Raw genomic sequence first — 12831 nt, forward strand, 5'->3', positions numbered from 1 at the left:
CCACTAGCTCAACGATTTTCTCTTTGCTGATGAGGTTGGCACATCTGGTGTTAGTGTCTTGGTTCTTCTAGTAGTGCAGTCAGTGTTTCTTTGGCTAGGTTGATGTTAAACGATGTGAGTAGGGCTATTACATCAAAGGAAGCCATTATTTCATCTTCTTCTATCATGGTGTCTTTCATGGTGTTCAGGAATTCCGGACCATTGTTATTTTTTTATCTCCATCTATACTAATTCTAGCTCGTTCTCATCTGAGTCAAGGTCACTTGCACAGAAGAATGATATTCAGGTACAGCAAACAATTAAGAAGGCATTAAATTTTGTCTCAAGGTTAAGTGTAGAGAAGTCTTACTACACTTACGCACAGAACTAATGAGATCACACCAAGAGTCCCATGTATAATTTTGGTCTCTTCAATAAAGAAACATAAAATTTAACCTAATGAGGATTTTGAGAATATAATAAATAGGAGCAGGAGGACCATTTGTCTCTCTGAATTTACTCCATTCAACAAGATCATGGTTGATCCACCTCAAAAATACAAATGCCCCAAAAACCCTTTGAGGGGAACTTAGAGGATTACTGCCCATGTCGTCTACATGGTTGAGATTGTAGGTTTGGGAGCTGCTGTCAAAGCAGCTTTGGTAAGTTACTGTAGCATACTTTGTAAATGGTACGCACAAGTTTGTGGTGGAAATGAATAAGTATTACAAATCATATCTATGAATATAATTTCCTAAACAACTAGATCATCCCTCTTCACTAAGTACTTGGCTTTAGATTTAATACCCTTGAATCAGAACTATGGGCATCACTCTCAAATTCAAAGTCAAATTTTATCATACAGTATTTTGACCACTTTTTCCCAGAGAATCTCTTACCATTATTCAACACTCTTTTGATCACATTAAGCAAATGTAGAGCAGCCTCTAAATAGTGCAGATGTTAGGAAAGTGAAATAAAACCAGAAAATACTGGAGAAATTCAGCAAGTATGGCAGCATCTGTGGAGCGAGACACAGAGCTAACGTTTCAAGTTTTTTAAAAAATACATTCACAAGATTTGGCCATCATTGGCCAGGATATCAGTCAAGGTAGCTGCCTTTTACTTCAGTGTGAAATAATTGAGAATTGTTGGTATTCTATTCATTCAGGCAATTAGGTATTGTAGATGGTAAAAGAATGCCATGTGCCAGAAAGTGAACTATATATTGTAGAATATCAGCTTCTGGCTGGCTTTTGTAGTCACAACACGTATAGGAGTTATACCTGGCACATAGGAAAATGGTTTAGGTTGTGGAAGGTCAGTCATCGCAACACCAGGATATCTTTGCAGGAATTTCTCAGGGTAGTGTTCGAGACCCAACCATGTTCAGTTGCTTTATCAATGACCTTTCCTTCATTGAAAGTTCAGTAATGGGGATTTTTGCCGATGATTGCACAATGTGCTGCACTATTTGCAATTCTTCATATACTGAAGCAGAACATGTTCAAATGCAGCAAGAACTGGACAATATCCAGACTTGGGCTGACAAGTGGCAAGTAACATTGACACTAGAAATGTTCCAGACAATGATTACCTTCAACAAGAGATAATCCCAGCAAAGAGGAATTTAATAAAGGACTGAACAACCTGTTACTTTTGTTATGGATTCAGGCTTGATTACTGGCCCATGACATCAGAAAATTCTCAAATCTTTTTCAAGTATGCTCCACCTGGGCAGTACTGTATCAGATTCCTGTGCTGTGCCAGCATTCTCCCTATGCTATTTCTGCATTTTGCAGCAATCTCACGATAATAGCATCGTAAAACTATATACATCCATATGCCTTTAATGGAATTTATTATTATATTAAAACAGTACATTATAGTGAACATCCAAACAGGTTTATTTGACTGACAATTCAAACCCTTACTCCTTTCCCTTTTTTGAATACTTGTCATCCCATCTGCAGATCACATCTAAGGTTCTCAATGTACCATACAGACTGTCCTTATTAGACTGATAAAAAGAATACAGGATCATCAGATAGGTAAAGACTCTGATTTCCAGTTGCAGTATGCCAACTGAGGTAGAATGAAAAACAGATAATTTGTTTTTGTGATTTAACAAGGTGCTGTCAGCTCCTCATGTTTTTTTTTCATTGAGAATTTTCAATCATCGATATTTTAATTCCTGTTCAGACTTACAACTGACATTAGGATGCATACTCAAGGTAGCAATGAATCACATTTTAAAAATACTTGAACTCAGTGTTTTTCTAATTTAGAATTCTTTTCAATTTTATATGCAGCTCTCAGTTCCATTGTTGAACATTTATAGGTTGGTGTAATTTAATGCATTAACCTGCACAGTTGTGTTCACGAATCTTGCAAAGAATTTTCTTAGCTCCAGGTGGGGCCCACCTCCAGATTCTCCACAGCCTGCCCACCATTTATCAAGCAAAAGTGATAAAATACTTTCCACCTGCCTCGAGTTGCAGTAGCAACTCAAGAAGCTTAATACCATCCGACATAATAGCCCAGCACCTTAAACATTATATCTTTGCCCACAGTGATTAATGTTGAAGCAAGTTTCTGCCATCCTGGAAGCTATATTTATGCAATCATTCTGGGGTCATTTGTACGTTGTAGCCAACACTCATGTTCCAAGATTTTTCATTATCGGCAGATGATGATCAAAGATTTACGTGCATGGAGCTATAACAATTGATGGTGCAAAGTAAGGAGTGCAGATCCACTCATTGAAGCTGGAGGTATAGAATCAGCCAATGTATCAACTTTTGTAAGACTGAAATACTTCAATATTTTCTTGTTGGAGTTAAATAACTATTGTATTTAACTATCTTTTTTGTTCAACTATTCATGGAATGTGGATGTCCCCAACAAGGCCAACATTTGTTGACCATATTTACTTATCCTTGAAAACGTGAGGATGAACCATCATCTAGAATTTAGCTTTTGCTTTGGTTGTGTTGACAGCAGAATAATATTTGTATTCTGCCAATATTTCTATGCGTAGCACAATAAACTAGGTATTATCTACGAAGATGGGAGTCCTAGTAATGACAGATTTAAATGACAATAATTTTGGGCTTGAAGCTCTCAAGTAATATGGCTGTGACTATTCTTGTTCGCATCTTGTTGTATTGTCCGATTGTCCTTGTGAAGAAAGGTTGTTGATAGAAGCTAATGGTGTTTGTTATTGGTGTGGATGATATCCTCCAGTTTTGTCTTTGCCGGAGGGAACCAGGTACTTGTTTCTGTCAATTCCTATCAGAACATTCCATATTTTATTTGTTTCCCTCTTTTGCTGCAGTTACATTCCCAATCTTTGATCAAGGCAAAAACACTGGCGTACCTCCTGCAAAATCATGCAGCCCGGCTTTGGATCACTTTGATATTATTTGTAAAATTATTGCATCTGTCATGGAGTGCTCAAGGTGCTGTCAGGTAGAGAGTTCCAGCAGGTTTTCCCAGAGACAGTGAAGGAATGGTGAGCTTGTTCTTAAGCCAAGATGATTGTGCTTGTTATTCACACTGCATTTTAGGAACTGAATTTTAGAGGTGGATTGCCCATTCAATCCATACGAAAAAAGAATTCCTTTTGCTCTTCTGCACTTCATGTTGTCACATATTTTGCAGATTGTCAACAGCTCATTACTCTTAATTGTTAAACTACCAGGAAGAAAGTTGATGTAGTTTTAAGAGATTTATTAAAGCAATAGCAATGAAAGGCAAGCAACTTGGTTGTAATATTTCCTTTGGGGTTGGATAAGGAACTGTTGTTGTCATACTATAAATAACACCAGTATAACTGGCTATCCTTTTCATTTTGATGTCTGCTAATGATACAGATCAAAAGCCCGATTAAAGTGTGGCAGCATTGCTGAGGGACTGCTACTTAATTATAAGCACTTGTGCCAGCTGAGTTCTGAGTCAGCATTGGAGTCAATGATAAATGTTTTCTTCACTCATCATTAAAGTGAGACTTATTAATGCTGGGGAGAAAATATTATCTATTTCGTGTCAATTGGAGCCAAATTTTCTGAGCCTTCTGAAAATGGAAATGGAACATGGTCTTTTATTATGTGGATTGCTGCTACTCCGTGAGGTTAGGTCTTTACAAAGTAGTCGAAGTGAAGTCAAAGTTAAGGACCGTCTCTAGGCTTAGGCTTCAAAGCACTTCAAAGCAACACCATTTACAATGCATTACTATTAAATTCTGCTATACATGGCAATCATAGATAGATCAAGCTCTGCCTTATAGTGACATTAAGATGAATTGATTTTCTTTGTGTGTTCATGTTCATGTTAGCTTGGTCTAGTTTCTTTTCGTGTTCTTGTATACAGTTTTTCCATTGTGTTCTAATTTCACCCACACTGTGGTATTTATTGTCAGTGATATACTCTGTAACAACATCACAAGGTTACTCCAGTGTCCTGAAGTCCTTACACAACCATGAGTTAATTTCAAGATGTTGATCTCACCATTAACAATTATCATCTGGGTGGTAGTGGTGTGAGGTGATTGGCAAGATAGGAGTCCCACTCTCCTCCACTCGAGATCAATTAAATCAGGCTTGTTAAAAGTTTGTCAAAGGCTGACCTTGAACTTTAAGGGTCTGGGTGGGTTACCCTTGCCTTCAGAAAGTTTCCAACTGAAGGCAGATGGGTGAAGAGCCAGAAATGGATGCACTAGGCCATCATTCCAGCTTGATGTAAGGGTTAGCGGGGTGAAGGATTTCAAACATTTTGTAGGGGAATAGCTTTGGCACTGCACAGGTGGCATGGAGAGTGACAAATTGTGCCCATACTTTGATTGGGATCGACACCACTCTCTGCCTGGATGCAGAAGAGCAGAGGCCAAATCTGCTGACGACAATTAGGCAGCTATATGCTGTATTCCAGCACTCGCCATAGGAAAGGCAGAACCCCATCTATCCAGAGGGCCCAATAAGGCAAGAAATCAGCAGAGGCTAAATCCTTAACACTTAATCTCTCCAGGCAGTTGGTTACTGACATCTATGCCCTCAATGCAGAAGACATTGCATCTCACACCACTCAGTGCTGCTGTGCTGCCCTGCCGGTAGGCTTCATAATCACTGTGAATTTGAATGTCTTTGCTCTACACCCCGTGACGTTTTGCAAACATTGCATCTGAATGCATTTCACTGGTCACTGATATTTTACTTTGTCAGATTTGCACAACACATTCATTCAATGGTACAGAAGGTCCTGTAGAGACAGAGGTCATATGGTTTCACCTCTATTGTTAGGTCTCAGGTACCATATGGCCATCAAGGTACTTAGTGAATCCACTGAGACCATTTTCAAAAAATGTTTTCCATTTCCTCAGAGTCCAGGTGTCACAGCCTACAAGAAGAACTTCCTCTGCATATGCACTTGCTTTTCTGGCAGTGGTCATAATACCTTCAGTTCAGGTTGACTCCAATCTTCACCCCAATCTTCCTGCCACCTCTGGGAAGGGGTCCTCCCACTTGTCCCTCATGGCCTCGAGGTTAGATCCAAGTTGGCATCAATTTAATGCTGGTCTGCCCTGCACCAGGTGCCAGGTCACTAACCTTGCCACATGTTGCAGTCATTATACAAAAAGGTAATGATACAGTACAGCTATTCCACAATGTGGTAATATGCAGCCAATATTACCATACGATCATAAAATACAGAAACAGAATTAGGCCATTCGATCCATCATGTCTGCTCCGCCATTCAATCATGTCTGATATGTTTCTGAACCAATTCTCCTGCCTTCTCCCGATAACCCTTGGTCCCCTTACTAATCAAGAACGCATCTATTAATACCTTAAATACACTCAATGACTTGGTCTCCATAGCCATCTGTGGCAATGAGTTCCACAGATTAATCATCCACAGGCTGAAGAAGTATCTCCTCATCTCAGTTCTAAAAGGTCATCCCTTCAATCTGAGGCTGTGCCCTCGGCTGGTAGTCTTTTCTACTAGCATAATAATCTTCTCCATGTCGACTTGATCCAGGCTTCTCAGTATTCTGCAAGTTTCATTGAAATCCTCCCTCATCCTTCTAAACTCCATTGAGCACAGTGCTCAACCACTTCTCATGTGACAAGCCCTGAAATTATTCTTGTAAACATCCTCTGGGCCTCCTCTAATACCTGCATGTGCTTCCTTCGAGGTGGGGCCCAGAACAGCTCACAATGATCCAAATGCGGTCTGACCAGCGCCGTATACAGCCTCAGTGGTACATAGAGTCATAGAGATGTACAGCATGGAAACAGACCCTTCGCTCCAACTCGTCCATGCGGACCAGATATCCCAACACAATCTAGTCCCACCTGCCAGCACTCAGCCCATATCCCTCCAAACCCTTCCTATTCATATACCCATCCAGATGCCTTTAAATGTTGCAATTGTGCTAGCATCCACTACTTCCTCTGGCAGCTCATTCCAGACATGCACCACCCTCTGCATGAAAACGTTGTCCCTTGGGTCTCTTTTATATCTTTCCCCTCTCACCCTAAACCTATGCCTTCTAGTTCTGGACTCCCCCATCCCAGGGAAAAGACTTTGTCTATTTATCCTATCCATGCCCCTCATGATTTTATATACCTCTATAAGGTCACTCCTCAGCCTCCGATACTCCAGGGAAAACAGCCCTAGCCTACTCAGCGTTGCCCTATAGTTCAAATCCTCCAACCCTGGCAACATCCTTGTAAATCTTTTCTGAACCCTTTCAAGTTTCACAACATCCTTCTGAAAGAAAGGAGACCAGAATTGCATGCAATATTCCAACAGGGGCTTAACCAATGTCCTGTACAGTCGCAAATTGACTTCTCAACTCCTGTATGCAATACTCTGACCAATAAAGGAAAGCATACCAAACGCCTTATTCACTATCCTATCTACCTGCGACTTCACTTTCAAGGAGCTGTGAACCTGCACTCCAAGGTCTCTTTGTTCAGTAACATTCTCGAGAACGTTACCATTAAGTGTATAAGTACAGCTAAGATTTGCTTTCCCAAAATGCAGCACCTCACATTTATCTGAATTAAATTCCATCTACCACTTCTCAGCCCATTGGTCCCTCTGATCAATATCCCATTGTAATCTGAGGTAACCCTCTTCGCTGTCAACTACACCTCCAATTTTGGTGTCATCTGCAAACTTACTAACTGTACCTTTTATGCTCACATCCAAATCATTTATATAAATGATGAAAAGTAGTGGACTCAGCACCGATTGTTGTGGCACACCTCTGGTCGTCGGCCTCCAGGCTGAAAAACAACTCTCACCACCACCCAAATAAAAGCAAATTACTGCGGATGCTGAAATCTTCAACACCGTGACTGACCTAATTTCCTTGTCTCTAACACTGTGACTGACCTCATTTCTTTATTTCCAACACCGTGACTGACCTCATTTCCTCTGGATGCCACCCTCCCAGCTTTGACAAAGGGTCAGTTAGACTCGAAACAACAGCTCTTTTCTCTCCTTACAGATGTTGCCAGACCTGCTGAGATTTCCAGCATTTTCTCTTTTGGCCTCACCATCACTCTCTGTCTTCTATCTTTGAGCCAGTTCTGTATCCAAATGGCTAGTTCTCCCTGTACTCCGTGAGATCTGACCTTGCTCATCAGTCTCCCATGGGGAACCTTGTCGAACGCCTTACTGAAGTCCATATAGATGGCATCTACTGCTCTGCACTCATCAATCTTCTTTGTTACTTCTTCAAGAAACTCAATCAAGTTTGTGACACATGATTTCCCAAGCACAAAGTCATGTTGACTATCCCTAATCAGTCCTTGCCTTTCCAAATACATGCACATGCTGTCCCTCAGGACTCCCTCCAATAACTTGCCCACCACCGACATTAGGCTCACTAGTCTATAGTTCTCTAACTTGTGGCACCATGTTTCCCAACCTCCAGTCTTCTGGCACCTCACCAGTGACTATCGATGATACTAATATCTCAGCAAGAGAACCAGCAATCACTTCCCTAGCTTCCCACAGAGTTCTTGGATACACCTGATCACGTCCTGGGGATTTATCCACTTTAATGCGTTTCAAGACATCAAGCACTTCCTCCTCTGTAATGTGAACATTTTTCAAGATGTCACAATCTATTTCTCTACATTCTGTGTCTTCCATGTCCTTTTTCACAGTAAATACCGATGCAAAATACTCGTTTAGTATCTCCCCCATCTCCTGCGGCTCCACACAAAGGCACCTTGCTGATCTTTGAGCAGCCCTATTCCCTCCCAAGTTACCCTTTTGTCCTTAATGTGTTTGTAAAAACCCTTTGGATTCTCCTTAATCCTATTTGCCAAAGCTATCTCATGTCCCCTTTTTGCCTTCCTGATTTCCCTCTTAAGTATACTCCTATTGCCCTTATACTCTTCTAAGCATTCACTCAATTTCTGTACCTGACATATGTTTCCTTCTTTTCCTTAGCCAAACCCTCAATTTCTTTCGGTATTCCCTATACCTACCAGCCTTTCCTTTCACCCTAACTGCAATAAACTGCATCTGGACTCTTGTTATCTCATTTCTGAAAGCTTCCCATTTTTTAGCTGCCTCTTTACCTGCAAACGTCTGCCCCCAATCAGCTTTTGAAGGTTCTTGCCTAATACCGTCAAAATTGGTCTTTCTCCAATTTAGAACTTCAGCTTTTAGATCTGGTCTATCCTTTTCCATCACCATTTAAAAACTAATAGAATTATGGTCGCTGGCCCCAAAGTGCTCCCCCACTGACACCTCAGTCACCTGCCCTGCCTTATTTCCCAAGAGTAGGTCAAGTTTTGCACCTTCTCTAATAGGTACATCCACATATTGAATCAGAACATTTTCTTGTGCACACTTAACAAATTCCTCTCCACCTAAATTCTTAACACTATGGCGAACCCAGTTTATGCTTGGAAAATTAAAATCCCCTTCCATAACCACCCTATTATTCTTACAGATAATAGAGATCTCCTTACAAATTTGTTTCTCAATTACCTTATGTCCATTAGGGGGTCTGTAATACAATCCCAATAAGGTGATCATCCCTTTCTTATTTCTCAGTTCCACCCAAATAACTTCCCTGGATGTATTACTTGGTATATCCTCCCTCAGTACAGCTGTAATGCTAAGCCTTTTCAAAAACGCCACTCCCCATCCTCTCTTGCCTCCCTTTCTGACCTTCCTGTAGCATTTGTATCCTGGAGCATTAAGCTGCCAGTCCTATTCATCTCTGAGCCATGTCTCTGTAATTGCTATGATATCCCACTCCATTGTTCCTAACCATGCCCTGAGTTCATCTGCCTTCCCTGTTAGGCCCCTTGCATTGAAATAAATGCAGTTTAATTTATCAGTCCTACCTTGTTCTCTGCTTTGTCCCTGCCTGCCCTGATTGTTTGACTCGCCTCTGTTCTCAACTGTACCAGTCCCAGGTTTCCTCATTATTTCCCAGGGTCCCCCCACCACCTTACTAGTTTAAACCCTCCCGAGCAGCTCTAGCAAATCTCCCTGCCAGTATATTAGTCTCCTTCCAATTTCGGTGCAATCTGTCCTTCTTGCACAGGTCACTTCTACCCCAAAAGAGATTCCAATGATCCAAAAATGTGAATCCCTCTCCCATACACCACCTCCTCAGCCATGTATTTATCTACTCTATCTTCCTACTCCTGCCTCCACTAGCTCGCATCACTGGGAGTAATCCAGATACTATTATCTCGAGAACCTCCTTTTTAAATTCCTGCCTAACTCTCTGTAATCTCCCTTCAGAATCTCAACCTTTTCCCTTCCTATGTCGTTGGTTCTGATGTGTACAATGAACTCCTGCTGGCCCCTCTCACCCTTGAGAATATTCTGCATCCTCTCTGAGACTAATGCACCATTCTGATTTTTCACTGCTGGCCACAGAAACATTTGTCTGTCCCTCAGACTAGAAAGTCCCCTAACACAATAGATTTCTTGGAACCTGACATACCCCTTATTGCATTAGAACCAGTCTCAATCAGAAACTTGGCTGTTGTGCTATATTCCCCTGAGAATCCATCACCTCCTACGTTTTCCAAAATAGCATACTTGTTTGAAATGGGGATAGCCACAGGAGACTGCTGCACTAACTGCCTATCTCTCTTACCTTTCCTGGAGTTAACCCATCTATGTGACTGTATCTGTGACTTTTCCCCTTCCTATAACTGCCATCCATCACATCCCCTTGCTCTTGTAAATTCCTCATTTCCTCTAACTGTTTCTCCAACCGATCTATTCGATCTGACAGGATTCACAATCAACGGCATTTATTGCAGATATAATCCTCAGTAACATGTAAACTCTCCCTAAACTCCCACATCCGACAAGAAGAGCATATTACTCCACTAAAGACCATTTTTGCTGCTTTCAATCTACAGACACAGAAAAAAGCACTGTCTTGGTCCTCTACAAAACACTGTTCCAGATTAAATTAATACTTATGGCTTATATTTTTAAGTTTATTTAAGAGGCATATCTCAATAAAACACCTAATCAAGAAAAAAACCCACTCTACACAGTACTGTAGACTTGTGTAAGGCCACACTTGAAATATTCACTTTTCTGTTTCAGTGCTGTGACCTCTCCCAAACAAGTTCCTCCAAGATTAGTTGTGAATTTCACTGTTAATTTTCCCAGATCCACTCCGATGTGCAGCGATACATGAATTTACACAGAAAGACAGTAACTGTGCAGGTTCACAGCTATGTCAGTTAGCAGTGTGGGTTTCTCTCTCTCTCTCTCTCTCTCTCTCCTGCACTGACCTCACCATGTGCTTCCTTTGTCTGTTCCTCTCCCTTTTAAAAGTGCTGTTGGTTTGACTGTTTTTTTCTCCAAAGTTCCAAAACAACGCAACAGCATATGAAACAGTAATTGCTGCTCCTGTAATTCAAGAAAATCACTTCCAACACCTAAAATACTTCAAAAAAGGAGCAGCCTGTTACAACCAGAATTTTTCCTGTCCTCCATCTTGGATTACCCAGAATCCTTCATCTTTGCTCTTGTATTATAGCCCTCTTGGAATGAGTGCTCACATTGCACTTGCCCTCTTAATGTCCAACATGTTAACCTTAAGAGAATCCTGAACTAGGACTCTCAAGACACTTTACGCTTCAGATTGAGTGTTAAAATGCCATCATGTATAGAATATACAGCTTAGAAATAGGCTAGTAGATTCATGCTAATGGTACTAATTGACTAACCCTGCTCCCGTCACTCCTATCATCACATCATTAATTTATTTCTATCCTTTGTATGTGTAACTTTCCTTTCAAAGTATCTATGCTGTTTGCATCAACTCGGTATTCTAACAGCAGATTCTTTTTGTGACAGAATATTCTTCTAAGTTATTTGCTAACTACAAATCTAATAGTGCCAGACATATACCCACAATTCACCAACACCAATGAAAGAGAATCTTACCATTTCACTTTGACATTCTTTTCCTACTGTTGGACCATGTTGACCCATAGCTTGATTGAATCAGACTTATAGTTTTTTCTTCACAATGGGATGTGGGTTATTGTTGGTCGGACCAGCAATTATTGTCTTCTCCTACTTCCTCCTGAGAAGGAGGTGGTGAGCTGAACCATTGCAGTCTATGTGTTGTAGAGGAGAGAATTCCAGGATTTTGTCCTAACCATACTAAAGGAATGGAGATATATTTCCAAATGTTCTCTGGCTGTCCAGTGCTGTGGTTTCTGGGTACATGCACACATCGTTTCTAGGTGTGCAGTCTTGTGGCTTACTGAAGAGTTTCAACTGCTGTGGTGTATGAGTACAAATTTTTGAAGTATACAAAGGCTTCTTGCAGCTTCTGGGTATACACTCCTGTGATCTAAGGATTTCTTGTTCAGTATTATCTGAGTACACATTCCCATGATTTCCGGGTTTATCCAATGGACTGGAGATATATAGTTCTGTGAATTTTGAGTATACTATCTTGTGGTTAACAGTCATACACTCCTGTGATTCAGTGACACTGAAGACTTTGCGATCACAGATATTGACCACTTTCAACAAGACATTTTATGTTTAATATTGTTTTAGTGGCAGCTTGCAGTGCACAAATTAGCTGCCATGTTTCCAATTTGACAACAGTAATTACACAATTTGACATACTTTGGGAAGTCCTCAGGTAATGAAAGGAGCCATACGAATAATTCTAACACCTGGCCTGGTTCGTTACCCAGAACCAAATCCAGTATGGCCTCACCTCTTGTTGGCCTGTCTACATATTTTAATGTCATGAATTTTAAGCACATAAAATGCCTTCACGTTGCCTGTCTCATCAAGTACCATTGCCCAATTTAAATTTTGACGCTTCAGAGGAAAGGCTCCAGCTTCTCAAGTGCCCCATTCTCTTTGCCCTCTTTGCTGGGGTCTGTCACCATGAGCAACTATCTCTACCAGAAACAGGAAGGAGTGACAGTGTCAGAGACTGCTTCCACTGTCCTTTGGCAGTCTCTAATAGATGATGAGAATAGGTAATTAAATTTCCTATGCACCTCAGCACCAATATCTTGACTTGATTAACCATGGGAGGTAAAGCATACTACCCATTTTAAAAAAGTCCATCTTTGAAGAAAGCAATTTAGACTCTTTGATGAAATCTTCGTCCCTGAAGATTAATTTAAAAGCAGGTAGATAGTAAAAATAACCTTGTGTGACTATGAACCATGCATACATTTTTGAAATATAGATATTGGATGGAATTTAAGAAAGATATTGTTAGCCAGAGATATTAGGGGATATAAGATAAAAGGAAGTATATGGATTTGAGGCACAGATTATTCATTAAATGATGGTATGAACTCA

The 12831-nt window shown here is 40.7% G+C and overlaps 1 protein-coding gene across 1 annotated transcript in view; it reads right to left on the reverse strand.

The window, feature by feature from the left end:
- ctnna2 (catenin (cadherin-associated protein), alpha 2) overlaps nucleotides 1-12831 on the reverse strand; it is a 1205477-nt gene that overhangs the window by 236097 nt on the left and 956549 nt on the right. The window lies entirely within an intron of this gene.

This window comes from Chiloscyllium plagiosum, chromosome 1 (assembly GCF_004010195.1).
Source record: "Chiloscyllium plagiosum isolate BGI_BamShark_2017 chromosome 1, ASM401019v2, whole genome shotgun sequence".
Lineage (NCBI taxonomy): Eukaryota > Metazoa > Chordata > Chondrichthyes > Orectolobiformes > Hemiscylliidae > Chiloscyllium > Chiloscyllium plagiosum.